The 13,843-nt window shown below is 37.0% G+C and overlaps 1 protein-coding gene across 5 annotated transcripts in view; it reads right to left on the reverse strand.

Moving 5' to 3' along the window:
• Positions 1 to 12,233, reverse strand: part of r3hdm2 (R3H domain containing 2) — a 32,882-nt gene extending 20,649 nt beyond the window's left edge. For 2 of the 5 annotated variants that reach the window (XM_015047391.1, XM_015047360.1), the window contains exons 1-2: positions 11,941 to 12,232; positions 11,557 to 11,610 (exon numbers count right to left, since the gene is read on the reverse strand). The gene's annotated coding sequence lies outside the window, so the exon portion shown is untranslated. Of the gene's footprint in view, positions 1 to 2,384; positions 2,958 to 11,556; positions 11,611 to 11,940 lie in introns of those variants that run through there. The other 3 variants (XM_015047386.1, XM_015047376.1, XM_015047368.1) reach the window with 3 other exon arrangements.
• Between the last annotated feature and the right edge of the window lie 1,610 nt (positions 12,234 to 13,843).

Consider the following 13,843-nt stretch of genomic DNA (forward strand, 5'->3'; position numbering starts at 1 on the left):
TGAAGCATTTTTCATCTTTCTTTCTTCCCCACGAGTCTCCTGTCCTTCATAACCTCTTATGTATCAGAGAGTATATAGTTTCTCCAATAATAACGGTTAAATTTTACTTCACTTTAAAGTTTGCTATAAGATTTATTTTTTCTTATTTTGCTCCTCTCTTTGCTTCCTCTAACAAAAAAATCAGTCCTCAGCAGCTAGCATACTGACAACTTCAGGTGTTTTCACACCTGATAGTCCAGTAGACTCAGTTCAATTGGGGACCAAAACTACATTTGTTGCATTTCCCGCTGGTGCAGTTTGTTTTCACTCTGCACTGTGTTCAACAAAACCATTTCATCCCCTTGCCTGTGGTGCCGCTGCACTGAAAAGCACTGAAGAAAACGACAAAAACCTCAAAAGAAAACAAGAGCACAACTTCCTTCATCATAAAATATAAAGAAAAGTGGAGTGGAGTCAGATATTAATGGTTGCAGGATTTCTCTTTCGTCTTTGGTAAAAAATTAAAAGTAATTTCTCCCACTAGTGAAAGACTCACACATTTGTTTTGGTTTTATTTACTCAGAATGCCCAGCAGGAACAGCCAGCTTGGCATTCAAGACTTCCAAACTCTTGAGTGCCAAGCGTTCAAGTTTGAAACTCTGCATTAGAGTTCAACTGCACCTTCCCACCTCCCAAACCAACCGGACTTTCTAGACAAACAAACTAGAGTTTGATTAAAGTGGACTAACCAGGGCAGTTGTGAACGCACCCTTAGTTTCCTGTAGGTGCACAACATAGGAAATCAGTTTACAAAGTTGCAAACTATGCAACTATTAATCACATGTACAAAACTATTTCCCCATAATAAAGATTAGGATTTCAGAATTTTACTCAAAGGTATACATTCATCTTTGGTCACATCAGTTCATGGTGTGCAGTTTGGGAAACATTCTTTGCTCCCATCTCTCTGTAAGTTTTTGACTAACAGATAACAGTCAAAAACTTACAGTCTTGAAAACTAACACCCATGCAGTTTTTTTTGTTTTTTTTATTTTATCTAATGTCTGGTGGGCATTTGTCTTTTCTAACTGACGAGAATATCATTAAATCCTTTGCATTTCGTAAAAATAAGGCAAACTGAACAGATCCAGCAGCTGATGAAGAGGAGATGTATGCTTGTTGTTTTTAATGCTGAGATAGATGCACATACACATAGAGGCACTCATTATATAAACAGGCCAGATACAATCCAAGACAGATTTAGGCCAAGTGAACAAAAAAAAAAAAAAAAAAAAAAAAGAAGGGGAAGAAATGATGAAGAGCATAGTGGTGTTGATTTTTAAACGGCAGAACCACCATACAAGCTAAGGGAAGGACAAGTCTGGCCCTCTAAACCTGAATCTGTGTTCACACCATTAGAATGGATTGCTATTTATAGCAATAGATTTTTTATTCAAGAAGGATCTGTTGTTATGCATTTTCTCACGCTTGTGCAGCCTCCCTCTCACCTTCCTATCTACTCTCTGTTCCTGCACACAGTGTTCCATAAATAAAGGTGCAGACGCAATTGCAAATGTTCAGATAAACCTGAATTTCACTCACAGGAAAGGTCAAAGGTTAGCTTTAAAAACAAGCCTATATATATTGAATGCCCCTTAACTGTAAAGCACATATCTATCTATTGGGGAGGAGGTCATGACGAAATGTCAAATGTGTTTTGTGTAAGTGGTTTTAAACCCTCACTTCTTCCCTCCTTCCTCAAGCTGTCAGTGTTGCTGCTTAAGGAAGGAAGCGCCTACTTCTTGGTGACTCTCCACCCCACCAGACCAACCCCACCCTCCCACACAGAGACAGAGGAAGGGAATTCCTTATTACCTCATCAATGCTTCAGAAAAAAAAAACAATGTTTGTCTGTACATCTATATCATCTATTTAAGCACAAACTGACCAGTAAGCACAAACTTGACTAGTAAGCATCGATTAAAGACCACCAACAATAACAAAACCAGAACAGAACTGTCTAAATTAAATTAGATATATATGGGGAAATGTTTAAGATGCATGCCACAATTGCCAAGCTACTCTAGGACTTTAGCTATGCTGCAGGGATCTTTTAAATTTTTTATAAGAGGAAGAACATTTAAAAGATGTTCTTGCCATTATAAGTCATTACATTAGTGCCAATGCATGATAAATAATAGCTAAGAAGACTACATCATACACTAATTTAATAAAGCTCACAATTACACAGATGCAACACAACCTCAACTGCATGTAGATAACAGCCTTGTTGATCTTATGCTTAGGTAGGAGTCTCACAACTAAAAGAACTTTACCACAGTAAAAAAAAAAGATTAATTAGTGAATGCAGCACTCAATCAAGACCAAGCTTTTAAAATATTTACCTCAGCATGTAGTAGTACAAATGAAGGAATTCCATTTTCTGCAGCAAGTGAAGAGAGATTCAAGAGACTCCAGGTCTGCCACTATCTTCAGCTCATTGTACTTTTCTTCATCTTCACGGCTGGTGCGTTACCTTCCTCACTGGAGCTACTATCGGCTCTGTTTTTTTAATTGGTTTTATGAGAATGGTCAACAACAACAAAAAAAAAAAGTCTCTTCTGGCTTCCCCCCCTTTATTTGAATGTGGCACTACAACGGAAGAGAAAAACCTTGCTCGCAAACTAGCCCCCTCTTTGCCTACCACTCTTATGCTATCATGCGCACAGTTTGTACCGCTCCCTGCTCCTCAAACCCTCCCTTTCGTGCAGATTCTCACTCTCTCCTCTACACATCTTGTTTGCTCTTTGCCTCTGTAACAATATAGTTGCAATGACGGCCGAAGCAGGGCATTCAAGAAGCCCAGCTGTTAAAAAGGCTGCTTGGATCCGCTAGCACATCAGTTGATTCAACAGCACTTCTCTGTAATGACTAATTGCAGTAAATGTTAATTTAATAGATGCAGTTTCAAGGTTTGGTTTTGTTCTGTTAAAAAAAAAAAAAGAAAAAAGAAAAAAAAAAAAGATACGTCACATAGTCTGAGGACACACTAGGCGCCATTCATCACTCTCCATTTTTCGGAAGCTCTGTCATCATCTGCAGCCTGTGTCTGGCCAAACTGAATAAGCTTCAAGTACTGACAGCTGCTGGTGAAACTCTAGCACTGCTGCAATGGATGAAAAATAAAAAATATACCCGGGGAGCAATATGAGCAGGGAAGAAAAGGAGATTGAGGAAGAAACAAATTAAACCACCTCATTAGGAAGAAAAACCTTATTCCCACTAGACAACATATTTGCATGTTCTCTATACAGTCACTTAACTGCAAACGTCAGCTGAAAGATGCTGCGGAACAGGGGCAATCAAAAGTTCAGCGACAACAATTATTTGAGCAGCAAACTTTATGTAAGGTTGTTACTTAAGCTCTGTAGCTGTGTTCTGATTGGGTAAAGCTTCAACTGAAATATGTGTGGTCAACTAAGGTTTTGGCCCAGCTTCTAATTATCTTTGAATAACAGTGACCGTGCCAGTTTCTGACAACTAAAACACCACATGTAGATAATATGGCAGAAACAGTAATCAAAGTTACATACAATGTTAAGAATATACAACAGTAAATAAAAACACTGTCAGCATTGTTTGTCACTTCTAAATATGCAGTTTCGTTATATGACACTATAATGTTATTCATTTTGAAAACATAAAAATTACATCACTATAAACCTGCACTTAAAATTGTTCTACTCCATAAACAACATTTTCTAAAGATGTCAATCTGATGTTTCATGGAGGAATTATGTATTTTGTAACCTGAAGATATGAGTTAAATAAATAAAAAACATTTAGCAATGTCCCTAATCTTATAAAATCTATAACATTTTATATAGTCACCATTTTTCTTAGATTAGATACCTACTGTTGAATCATTTTGAATGTTTCACTTTTAATATCATATAAACATTTCTTTACTGATAAGAAGCCAAAATTCTGCAAGTTTCCTGCCCCATATCTAAGCTATTATATGCCTTTCTAATTCTAATACTCAAACAACAGATTAAGTGTGTATAAGAGTCAGATAAATATGAGCTAAGGAACTTATCTTACTGCCATCTAGTTCACTGAATGCATTTCTTCCACAGACTTACCACAGCAGCTACAGAAACATGTCACAGGGCTCTTAATCAATCTTCATGGAGGATTTAACTATAAGACAAAAGTGCCAAAGACATGATGACTGCTGTCACCGTTTTGTTGAGCGTAGACAACTTAACAGCTTCACAATATATTGAATCACAAATGTCATCACAGCATCAATGTCTACTGATTGCATCCAATCAGTCAAAGGACTGACTGGATGCAATATTTGGTAGGATATTATATTTCAAGCAACATGCATTCATGTCCAGCATGCAAAAACATAAATCTAGCCAGTTGAGTGGATTTTCACTGCCCTTGATGCCCACATTGGACACAGATTTTAGAGAAACTAATAATTAATAAAACCATAAAAAGTGGTGGGCACATTGTGGTAATAAGAAACAACATTAGAGTTGGGAAAATGTGTATAAATTGCAACCAATATAGTGATTGCAATGATAACTATCAATGCGTTAATAGCATGTTGTCCTTACATCATACAATCAACATAATTTACTGAAAGCTTAGAGTTGCATTAATAAATAGTAAGCCCAGGTACTGAAGCAACATATTGTTTTCAGAATATGTTTTTTGCCCATGTAAGCTTTAACGTTTGGCTTTAAGGCCAAACAATATTGAGCAATGCCAATAATCTGCAGTTCATTTGAAAAGAAATCACCCTACATGCTCTAAATGTTTCTCTTGTTCGGCACCTAAAGCATGGAGGGAAACCCTTTCATTTACCTTCAAGGTTGTCCATGGGTAAAAAGATGAAAGTTCAAATTTACATCGTCTTTTTTGTTCTTATCAAGGGCACATTTTCTACGCTTACATCATACATTTTACTTAGGTGCAACAGGGCAGCATTAGCTGCGATGGTGACTGTGATGAGTGCCGTCACCTCAACACACTCACAATTTAAGAATTGTACAAAACATTAACAAGTTGAGAAAATGAATTGCTACTCTCATTAAAACTTGCAAACCTTATATCCATTAAGACAACAAACCAATCGATGACTTTGTAACCCTAGCATGACCCTGGACAAATTTGTCTTAGGGTGACCACATGACTGGGATAAAGGGGATGCCATGCACTAATGTCATCTAATGCCTAAAACAAGTCCAGCTGCATCCTGCACTTGAACAACCTGGTTGCTTCTTTTTACAGAACTGTTAGATATGGAAAGTAGCAAAAAGAAACAGTCGTCATCCAGCGAGAATAAACAGTTAAAGGAACAGAGACTGATGAGGTTTATCCCTCAGTTTTGACATGCAACGTACTGCTTTTCTAAAACCAAAGAGAAACTAAAAAAGGAAAGAAAAATTCATTGAAAATATATTTCTTCATTATGAGCTTATTAGTAGGCGAGTAAAGCCTGCTGCAATAGAAAACCTATAAGAAAGGCATACACAAATACCAAGCAAAAACTAAAATGTTGGTATAACCCATGTATACCGTTTTCCCTTTATATGTTCTGTGAGAACCCTCCACTATTGGATCACTGACACTTAAGTGACACATACCCAGTCTCAGGCCAGTCTTTATGCTGTCAATTCCCTTCTGCTCAGATCAATAATGTATATAACTGAAGCTAAAGATGGGCATGAAAAGCAAACTGAAAAACAAAAACACTAAAAACGGAAATGCAATAGGAGTCACAAGAACATGAAAGAAAGGGGAACAAATAAAGATGGAGAGGGAGATGAACAGACTCAGGAGTGGTAAAGAGAAGAGAAGCAGCAGCAACAGCACCACGCTTGGTGCTTTGGCAGAGATCTATAAATAGCTCTTCAAATCTCTCTAGAAAAAGACACTCTTCTACTTATGCTGCTCTATAGACAGATTCAGAGACAGAAGCTGATATGGATACTTGCTGACAAACTGATTACATTGAACATAATTACAGTCAAGTGTTTTTATGATGGTATTCTACAAAATACTCAAATCATACTTTTGCAATGATAACTCTGGCTATTATGAGTATTTCATAAGAAATCAAAAACAATAAGGTTTGGTCTTAAAACTTGTAGTTCGGCATTAGCAGAGTAAAATAAGCACCTTCACAAAACAAATCGTTTTAAATTTACAAATGTTCATGCAATTTACAAATGTTCATGCAATGCAGAAACATGTACCACATAAAGATTCACAAGCTGCAGGGTACAAAAGGGGAAAATATGTTGTCAGAGAAGCAGATTATTTTCTCTCACTGGTGGCCTTAGCAACAGTAGATTGTGGATTCAATGACTCACCTCGAGAAGATCTCACTATAGATTATTTTTTTCTCAATGATTTGTCCCTTACACAAACACCTCAGGAAGGGTATGTTTTGGTACAGAGAACACATTTTCATCGAGACATCAGCCACAACAAGCCTTTTTTTGTAAAACCAGAAACTGATGCTAGCCCTACTTCAATTTGATAACAGCTCATGTCTGATTTCTTCCCTACAGCAGAGCCATGTTGGTTTATCACTGAACATTTCCACTGACAAATCTTTAAGCAAATCTTTCCACCTGCATCTTCCACCTGCATCCTTTTTTATCCTAACATGTGAACTGTTTAGTTGTTTAGTTCATGAACTGCATAAATTTTGATGTTGCAAGTACTGTTTTAATATTAGCTTTGAAAAAAATAACTGTGAATGTAAGGCAAAGCTCTAGGCAGGCCAAAACTCATAATGCATCTTGTTCCATTGCACTGGATTTTGAATAGGTGGCACAAAAAGTCTGTTTGGTCTCAATCAAACACTATGAAGTCAACTGCTCTTTGCTCTGGACAATAACAGTTGGTGCTATAGTAGCACTAGCATATCTAGGCTTTAACAACTCAAACAGAAAACCTAGTTCTCAGTGACGCCTACAGTTTTTATGAAAAATTGCTCTTGTTAGAGACTTTAACCACAGAAAACTATAATAGCCCATTAAACTACTAGAGAACAGATTTTCATGGCAATTTTATCAGCAAATGTGGCTCTGCTGGTAATCCTCAATTGGCAATTTTTAAAAATCACATCATTTGAGAATGCAAATAATGTTTTTTTTTTTTTTTTTTTCCCCTTTACAAATGCACATGTCGCTTTCCCAGAACAGATGGTTGAATCACAGCTCTGAAAGCCTGCGCTGTGATCCCATCTAATTATCACAGCAATCTTGCTATTTTCAGCTTCACTGTCAAAAAGTAGGGCTATAGCCAAGACACAAAGAGCAATGACCATTTTTCAACAAAAATGTGTTTTACAAACTGTAAATTAATCTTCCAGATCGAGAAATTAGATTTCAATGGGACAGTAAACTTAAAAAGACATAAATACTATGTAAAGCTAAAATTGATATAGTGAAAACTGATCTGTAAAGAAATAAATGTCATTCAAACTCCAAATGGAAAATTTTGAGTTTAACAAAAGGATTTTCCAAGTTAAGCAAAACATATTAATAGCCACACAACTTGCCTACTGAATTCACAAAGTACATACAAAGACAATGACAACCATAAACCTGCAACACCCTGAGTTACAAAGGAAAATTATTTGATTTGTGACAGTCCACGTTGTTCCATTGTTTAATATTGATGACATAATATTCAGTAACTAAATTAATGAAAGCATGCAATTGTTCATTCAGAAAAGAACTGACCTATTGCGCAAAAGTCAAGTTTTTTTTCCAAGTTGCATAAAGTTAAAATAAAACTAAAAAACTATTTAGATATAAATACAACACCAAAATAAAGCATTTAGAGCTTATAGCTCAAGCAAGTTAAATAAAACTTTGTAAATCTAAATGGATGTTTTCTGCAAATTGGTATCGGCCAAAATATCAATTGGAAGGTCAGATTTATTAAAGTTTGACTGGCAATCGGCCAGGACACTGCAATCAGTGCACCCCTATTTATAAGGTCTAAAATTAAAATTATTGAATGCTAGACTTAAAAAAAAAACTTACAGAAAACCTATACTGATTCAATACCTCAAAATAAGTGTAAAAAAAAAATCTATGGCTTCAACAAGTAGGACTTCATAGGGTTTTAATTAATCGAGTAATAATTTAAGGAATATCTGTTCCTCAAAAAGTTTATTCTCCGTCTCTCCTCAAAAAGAATAAACTTTTTGAGGAACAATGGCTGAGTATTTCTTGTGAGCAACTTTGTGCTCTGTCTTATCCTCTGGACCTGAAATCTTATCCATTTAGCTGTGTTTCCATCCTAAATGAGGACATAAAACATAAAAGCAAATCCTTGACCAGTACGTAACCTGCATTTTTTGTTTTGATTTACGCTTTATCTTCTTAAAATACCAGTAAGTAGTGGCAGATTGGCACTCACACCAAGCCAGGCTTTTTTTGCTTGAGGTTTCTTCCTGTTAAAAAGGGACTTTTCCTTTTCGTCGTCGCCACATTCACGCTCAGAATGAGGGACTGCTGCAAAGTCAATGACGCAATGCAAGCAACTGTCCACTGTTGCTATCTATAGGATTGAAAGCTGCAAGTCAGTGACTCAATACAATCAACTACATTTCCTTAGAAAACTTTTTATACAATTGGAAAATTAAACTTTCCAACTTTATTTGATGACTATGATCAATTTGAAATGCATGTAACTGACTATAAGTCTGTCTGCACGATTGGATTGACTTGTCTGCTTGTAAAATTCCTTGGGGCAATGTTTGTTGCGAATTAGCACTATGTAAATAGCTGCAAATGACTGAGAATCTACAGCAGTGTATATTAATAAACTAAATTGAAAATGTCATAGTCCTGTTGATCACATTCAAATTCTGCTGTCAGCTTCCACCTTTAATTAAAGCCCGAAACACACTGCGAATTCCAAAATCGTACGACTTGAATGTGTCACACTGTGCAAGCAGGACATTATAAAATCTTAATGGTAACCTGTGCCACATTGCTAGATGGAAGACACTAGATTGCACAAATTGCTGCTGAGTTACAGTGGTTAATGGACCTATTGTTAGTCAGAAGCTGAAAAGAGGGAGAGGAGGTGGGAACTGAGACATGGCTGGGCAAAAGAGGGCACGAATCAGACACAGTCACAGTGCCAGTCACACTGCTCAATTTTTCCAGAAAACATTCGACACCTTTCATTTATTTTTTTTTAGTTGAGAGAGAGCTGAGATGCACCTGACACACTGAACAACCATCAACTAGGCTTGATGGTTTGCTGCCGATTCCGATACCGATCATCCATGAGGCCGATCACCTGGAATGGCTGTTAATTTTTCGCTTTAGGTATACATGATACTATGTTATCTGGCGAAATGGAAAAATTATCTGGCAATAAATTCACCTAATTTAGACATAATAGACATTTTTTAATACACATTTAAAATTGTTCTTTTTATAAGTTACATGCTGCAGCTTTAAGCAGATGTTCGGAGTGAGAGTTCACTGTCTGGTGGAGGTTGAGCGGTGATATGTCTGTGAAATATTACTACCAGCAGCACATAAAGGCGGTCCAAGAGCAAAAGTAGGACCAGAGTCTTACACCGCCAGCTTGAAGATTTAAATTATTTTTCAGATTATTTGTTTAGCTTTCTGACCATGATGCTAATCCGGGTGAGTGTTGGTATTGTGCGCTGCTTTACCCGCTATCTGGCCGTTCCAGATGTTCTTTTTTTCCTGCATTGAGCCTCGATTTAGCCAAACCCTGTCAAGTGCTTGTTTTTTAAATGCCATATTATATTTGTTGTGATGATGTATTTTGATGTGCTTCACCCCAAGGTAATTTTCCGCCACAACATGCAAACGTGCCCATTCACTCCGAGTGTTATAGTTCCACATGACAGGATTTGTTGCCGCGCAATTGCGCAGTGTGAAGGAAAGAAGAGATACACTACACACGCAGGCTACGAAGTGAAATAAATGTGATTGGTTTTGGTGATTAGCAACAAGAGACAGTGATCGGCGATCACAGATCATACACTTTTTCATGGAAATCGGCCGATTATGATCTGTGGCCGATCAATCAGCACACCTCTACCATCAACCACAAGAACAAGCTTACAACGTGAGATTTTTAAAATAATTATTTCACAATTAAATATTTTAGGCTGGGACGGTCAATAAATGCACAGCAAGAACCCTGCTTAAGGAGAGCACAACAACCACCTATACTTCAAGTAGGAAGAGATCTTCAGTTCAATTCCAATGAAATCCAATTATTTTCATTTTCAAGAATGTATTGTTTCCATGATGGTGTTGCTTCTGAATAAAGAGTACTTTTAAAGGGATTTAAAATTGCAATTTAAAAGGCTGTTTTAATATAAAATTGACTTTGAGCTTTATTTCATATTATAATATTAATCCCTCATCAAAAACATACTTGGAGTGATGCATTGACTCATTCATGCATGTTTGAGAAATTCTTGAATCTCCCACGGCAGCCATTAGGGGTTGCCTAGACACTTAATCTCACAAATTCCACCTGGGAGCTGCAGTGTCCAGCTGAGCTTCTGCCTCACTGAACAACCCCTCCTTCATGCCTTCCCCACTCTGCTCCACCAGACTAGCGGTAGCAGCAGTTAGCAAACACCTGGTACAACTGTGTATCTGCCGAGCTTATCATGTAAACCACCTCTCAGGCCAACACACCTAAGACCAGCTGAAATGACATAATAGAAAGGCACTGTTATTATGAGCTGAAGGCAGGATGCCAGAAAGAGTAGAAGCTTCTTAAAGAGACACAAGCCTAATTTCAAGGTGTCAAAGTGTGAAGTTAAATTTCTTTTAAGTTATGTTTGACATATACACCATTTTATAAGAACTGAAGGTAACAGTTACTTGATTATGCTACAAAATGACACTACAAGCTTGGAAAATGCATAATACAGTCCCTTTAACGTTAAATAAAAAGTATCAGAACAATATCATCCATTCAATCAAGGAAGATTAGCATATTCTAAACAAAAACTGACATAATCATCCAATTGAAAACTTTGTTCTGTTTTTATTTTACGTCATCTGCTATAGCATAACTACAGTCATTTTTCTTGTATTCACTGAAAATGTGTATGTATGTAAATATATATATTTACATACATACACATTTTCAGATACTATACTACTGTATATATATACTACTGATACTGTAGATACTATATATATATATAGTATCTACAGCACGGTGATGATACCATTGACTGCGCTGCGTGCTTTAAACGTCTCTCTAAATGTATTCTAATTTTAACATTTGGACCCATCCGCAACTATAAATGCCTTAATTTCCACTTTATTCACACAAACGCCGAGTTTCAGCAACATCTTTCTCACACCACGAAGAAGATTGTGAGCTATCTTAGCCATCTCGTGCCTGCCATTGAGTACGCGGACTTTAAAGATGGTGTTTCATGTTACATTACAAATGGGACTAAATATAGTAGATCATCAATTATAGATTATCTCAAGTCATCTTCGTGGTTCAGCTTACCGTTTTGGTGGCCGTGTGTTTAGACTGCCGTGTGGAAAATCCTTAAAGTTGTCACTGTGAAGGATATTCGGCAGTATGGTCAGTCGTGGCTGTGCAGTTGACTGAAAATACTAGCCGCTAACAATAGCTAGCTTCTCGTTCTAGCCTGCTTCCTCCAAAGAGTATAATTAGCTACCAAGCTAATATTAGCCAGGCTAGCTAGCCTTTTCTTTTCAATGTACGCTAAGTATCCAGGGCTCATAAATCCTACTGTTTAAGTCAACAACGTCTATCAGGCAAGACAGTACATGTCTACAGCGATGTGAATCTTGTTATAAAGCAATCCAAGCACTGTTGTGTCCTTAAATAGGGGGATTAGGTTTGCTAGCTCCCAGAATGACTTACCGCTGCTAATGTGATGTTGCTGCTAGCCTGAGTTGGATCACTGCGACCCGACTGTCAAAATAGCGCCGCGTGAGGGGACAGCGCCACGAAAGTTAACGGCAGTAAAGCAAGCGCTTAAAAGCAGGTCAGTCAATACTGTCAATGGAGTACTGCAAAATACAAACACAACACTAAAGAATAAAACGATATAAATTAAAGAAAAAATAAACAAAACACTAGTCCCCCTCTTCTCAGCTCCGGCTTGAGTGTCAGCGTCAGTTTTTGCCCCCCACCCCCCTCACTGACTGTTGACGTCAGTGACGTACCTTTCCGTCGCTCACTCAGAGACGTTCAGAGTACGGAGAAAGTTGTTAAAGCGTTATCTTTCTTAAATAGAAGACAAAAAGACGAAAACAATAAGCGAAAACCAAAGGGTGCCCTTTTAGTCGTTGGTAGGTGGTTGTCGTTCAGACAAGGACCTTCAGCTGAAGCCAGTGGCAGTTGTGGTGTAAATTACCAAGAGGGTCAGTGTTTTGTTTTGCTTTTTTTTTTTTCACAGGAAACACAAAACAAATGAACAAAACAAAAAAAAATAACAATGCAAATTTCCATCACTTAATTAGTATATCAGGGGTTTGCAGGTTGCAAACCCCTGATCTGTCAGATGAAAACTGTCATCCTGTCAACATACTTGATCCTACTAAAAGTGCAACACCATTTTTTTTTTTTTTACTTCATTGCTAAAGTAAAACCGTGAAGGTAAAATATAATAATAAGTTAAAGGGACCACTTAGATACAGTTTATGTGCCAGCTCATATCATCATAAGAAATTAACTTAGTATTATCTCTTCAGTACAGGGGCCACACCAGGAGCCAGGACCAATTCTTCAGGACCAGTTCTCAGGCTTAACCTTTTCAGTTTTAGGTCAGCTATGATTACCAAAATTATTTATATTCGGTAAATTCCTGAATAATGAAAGATCAGGCAGTACTTGGGTGGTTGAGTAGTTTTCTTGTGGATGAATCCCACCTCTGATTAGGTAATTGGTGGTATTGAGGATTTGGTGCAACTATCAGGATCTGTTGGTTTCTGGGTTCCAGGGTGATATGAAGGGTTACTCCCTTTGATGCCTTTTGTGTCAACTTTTTCTGGGCCACATAAATAGTACTTTCAGGTTAACACTTGTTTTTTTAAATATTACTTTATCAATAAGTGCAGTGTCAAAATAACAGAGGATGATGCTCAACATTTTTTTTAGCTTTAAGAAGAACTTAAGAGTAAAATAATGACATATGTCATTATTTTAGGACAGTGACAATATAGTATGCTTGAAATGGCAGAACATATTCTTAAAAAACCTGAATAGGATGCATGGTCTGACAACAGAAAAAAATAAAACAGCCAAAACACCAAGGAGATATGTTTATTGTTGTTGTTGTAGTTGTTGTTGTTCTGTGTAATTTTCCAATGCAAGAAAGTGCATTTTGGCCCACCATATCAACCAGTAAACATACAAAAAACTCTCTCAAATTGACATTGACTCTCAGCATAGAACCAAATCACTTTCAAAGTGGTTTGAGGACAACATATAGTCAATGTTTTGGAGAGGGATTTCAAAGCCCTGACCTCAGTTCCATTGAAAAGCTGTGAACGGAGTTGAAAAGGTGTGTATGAGCAATCAATGAGAAGATTGTGAAAGCAAATGTTTGACCGAAGTCATAAGGTCAAATTTAAAAGGTTATTCTAAGAAGTGCTATGGAGATGTTTAGTCATATGCAATAAATTAGAATATTGATTCCAATGAGGCACATTTGTCAGATTTTTTGTTTGTCTGATGTGATACACTAATTTCAGATGTTGAGTTTTCATTAGCATCACAACAGAAATTAAGGCTACTTGTAATTTTGCTAATTATTCTACAG

The sequence above is a fragment of the Poecilia latipinna genome, unplaced genomic scaffold, assembly GCF_001443285.1.
Source record: "Poecilia latipinna isolate Pla-1442-1.1 unplaced genomic scaffold, P_latipinna-1.0 Scaffold41, whole genome shotgun sequence".
NCBI lineage: Eukaryota > Metazoa > Chordata > Actinopteri > Cyprinodontiformes > Poeciliidae > Poecilia > Poecilia latipinna.